A 3772-nucleotide genomic window follows, 5' to 3' on the forward strand; every position below is an offset into this window, starting at 1 on the left:
CGTTTTTACCGTGGCGTCGCGGTTCACCACGGCAGGCGGGTCGGTCTCCTCCGCATAAAAAGGGGGACCCCCGCTTTTTGTTCCACGAAATCGCACAAGCTTTTTTCGCATCCACGGTTTGCCACCGCACACCAAAATGCCGATCCGGCTGCCTACTTTAGCCAACAGGTGGAGCCAGGCGCGCCGTACTTGCGCGGCACTTCCCACGTCCACCGAAGTCGGTGCCAAGGACCACTTTCGGCGCCGGAGCCGCGTACGAGCCTACTCGAGGCGGAAGAACGAAGCCAGCAAGGGCCTGGCCGCAAGTGCGTTCAATTGTCGGGACGTCCAAGTCCCTCGTTCTTCCGTGCTTCCTCTTTCGGCAAGTCGTTGCGGCACCTTCCCAAAGCGCGCAGACCCGCTAATCGCGACGAGCGCGACGTGGCCGTGCCGCCTTTCCCTCGGCAGCAAGCAAAACGCCTGGCAACGTCGACGCTCCCCTAACCGCGATCTCGCACCGTGTTTCGTGTGGCGAATTCAAAAGCCGGCCGGCGCTGCTGCAACCATTACGGTCGGTACGCATACGCCGCGGAGGGCGGGACGGTCATCGGAGCGTGCGGTTCCTCCATCGAGTACTGCGCACCTCGGCCGTCGCATCGCCGTGCCATGACCGGCCGCGCGTCAACGCGAACCGGTGCCAGCGAGATCCCTCGCCTGCAAGAACCGACCGGCAGCCTCCGTCACCCGAGGACGCGGAGGCGCTTGCCGCGGACGGCGGGACGGTATGCACTGGTGCACAGCGGACCCGTCACATCGCCAGTTCCTTGACCGACCGCCGACGCTTGTGCCGTTCCTCTCGTACTTGGCAGTCGCCGCGCGATTGTCGGGTCTCGTTCTTGCACGCTCGAACGGTCGGGAGGGCACTCGGCTGGCGTTTCGGGAACGCGCAGCCTCGCCTTCTACCGACGTAACCACGACTCGCCGTTCGCGCTCCGCCGCTCCTGTTTACAGTACTAGGCGGTCCCGCAGCGGTCGGGTCGCGCATTTCGAGCGCTTCGAGCCACGGTGCAGTGGCGGGTCGAAAGCCGACCTATGAGTGCGTTGCGCCGTTTGTACCCGCGTCCGCCACCTGGCCGACCGTCCAAGGTCGCGGTGTTGGCGTCCGCTGGGCGCAACAATTTGTCACGGGGTGCCGCTCCACATTCAGGCAGCCCCGTGGGGAAAAGCCGACCCCGCGTCCAAACGGGGTCAGCGGCAGAAAGTGTCGGGCGCAGACGCAGCTGAGGCGCTCACCCTTCACAATCCGTTAATGATCCTTCCGCAGGTTCACCTACGGAAACCTTGTTACGACTTTTACTTCCTCTAAATGATCAAGTTTGGTCATCTTTCCAACAGACCGGCGCAACCGAAAGGCCGCGCCGGACATCGGTCCGAAGACCTCACTAAATCATTCAATCGGTAGTAGCGACGGGCGGTGTGTACAAAGGGCAGGGACGTAATCAACGCGAGCTTATGACTCGCGCTTACTGGGAATTCCTCGTTCAAGGGGAACAATTGCAAGCCCCTATCCCAATCACGAAAGAAGTTCCACGGGTTACCCAGTCTTTTCAGACAGGGATAAAGACACGCTGCTTCCTTCAGTGTAGCGCGCGTGCGGCCCCGGACATCTAAGGGCATCACAGACCTGTTATTGCTCTGTTTCGTGCGGCTAGGAGCCGCTTGTCCCTCTAAGAAGGTTGTAAGGTGCTGGGAACCCCGCACCTATTTAATAGGCTAGAGTCTCGTTCGTTATCGGAATTAACCAGACAAATCGCTCCACCAACTAAGAACGGCCATGCACCACCATCCACCGAATCAAGAAAGAGCTCTCAATCTGTCAATCCTCCCAGTGTCCGGGCCGGGTAAGTTTTCCCGTGTTGAGTCAAATTAAGCCGCAGGCTCCACTCCTGGTGGTGCCCTTCCGTCAATTCCTTTAAGTTTCAGCTTTGCAACCATACTTCCCCCGGAACCCAAATACTTTGGTTTCCCGGAAGCTGCCCGCCGAGTCATTTGAGTAACTCAGGCGGATCGCTGGTTGGCATCGTTTATGGTCAGAACTAGGGCGGTATCTGATCGCCTTCGAACCTCTGACTTTCGTTCTTGATCAATGAAAACATTCTTGGCAAATGCTTTCGCAGTAGTTCGTCTTGCGACGGTCCAAGAATTTCACCTCTAGCGCCGCAATACGAATGCCCCCGTCCGTCCCTCTTAATCATTACCTCGTATTCCAAAAACCAACAGAACAGAAACGAGGTCTTGTTCTATTATTCCATGCAAGTTTATTCAGGCGACTCGCCTGCGTTGAGCACTCTAATTTTTTCAAAGTAAAAGCACCGGCCATCTCGAGGCACACAATGAAGTGCACCAAGAAAGAACCGGCATGATGTTCAGTCCGAGCCGTCGCATCGGGTAGATGCACTACTCGTCTGGAACTGAGATCCAACTACGAGCTTTTTAACCGCAGCAGCTTTAGTATACGCTATTGGAGCTGGAATTACCGCGGCTGCTGGCACCAGACTTGCCCTCCAATTGATCCTCGTTAAAGGATTTAGAGTGTACTCATTTCAATTACGGGGCCTCAAAAGAGTCCCGTATTGTTATTTTTCGTCACTACCTCCCCGTGCCGGGAGTGGGTAATTTGCGCGCCTGCTGCCTTCCTTGGATGTGGTAGCCGTTTCTCAGGCTCCCTCTCCGGAATCGAACCCTGATTCTCCGTTACCCGTAACAACCATGGTAAGCAAGTAACCTACCATCGAAAGTTGATAAGGCAGACACTTGAAAGAAACGTCGCCGGCTCGTGGCCATGCGATCAGCACAAAGTTATCCAGAGTCACCACACAATACGGGCCGAAACCCGATCGATCTTGGTCTAATAAAAGCACCCGTTACCCAAAGGGCTCCAGGCTCACTGCATGTATTAGCTCTAGAATTGCCACAGTTATCCAAGTAGGAAGAAACGATCTAAGGAACCATAACTGATTTAATGAGCCATTCGCGGTTTCGCCTTATTTCGGCATGTACTTAGACATGCATGGCTTAATCTTTGAGACAAGCATATGATTACTGGCAGGATCAACCAGGTAATCGTTCGACTGCGCGTCCGTCCTCGCCTTCGGCGGGCCGGACGCAGTCTGTGTGCGGCGGAGGCCACCTTCAGGCGCCCCAACACGCTTATTTTGCACTCCGAGATGACGGCGTTCGAGCTCGCTACGGCACAACCTTCCCGAAAGACGAGTGGGAGCCGTGCGGCAAGAAGCACGTTCATGCTCGCTCTTTTTCGTTGCATCGACTCGGTCGCGCCGTGCGGGTTGCCCAAGCCCGCTGCACTGTCGGTGGACCGGCCGGAACTAGCAACGGAGCCGAGACTGCAAAGCCGCCAGACGACGGGTCACGCCCGCGTCTTCGGCGCTTTCGCATCTGAATCGCCCGAGGACGACACGGAACACACCTCGATATCGTGGTAAAACGGCACCGTCCGACAACCAGCCCCTAACGCATCAAGCGGATGAGGCTGCAGACGACTGCCGTGGATTCCCCTGGAGCAGACCCGAGGACACGCTTGACGAGGCCGAAGCCCGCCGCATATCAGACACCCGGTCGCTTTCGCGTACGCCGCTCACGAGAACCCCCACATAATAGCAGCGATAAGTACCCAGACCTCCTTGGGCACTAATACGAGCGTACTCGAGAAAATTTCACCGCGGGTGTGCCCCGAAACGTGTGGCACGTTGAGCGTGCCACAAGTCTACGTCGC

At 57.1% G+C, this 3772-nt stretch overlaps 1 non-coding gene across 1 annotated transcript; it reads right to left on the reverse strand.

Annotated features, from left to right (window-relative positions):
* Positions 1 to 1286: 1286 nt before the first annotated feature.
* Positions 1287 to 3101, reverse strand: LOC142793599 (small subunit ribosomal RNA). Its single transcript, XR_012891672.1, has one exon. It is a non-coding gene; the product is annotated as a small subunit ribosomal RNA (ribosomal RNA).
* Between the last annotated feature and the right edge of the window lie 671 nt (positions 3102 to 3772).

This window comes from Rhipicephalus microplus, unplaced genomic scaffold (genome assembly GCF_043290135.1).
Source record: "Rhipicephalus microplus isolate Deutch F79 unplaced genomic scaffold, USDA_Rmic scaffold_312, whole genome shotgun sequence".
NCBI lineage: Eukaryota > Metazoa > Arthropoda > Arachnida > Ixodida > Ixodidae > Rhipicephalus > Rhipicephalus microplus.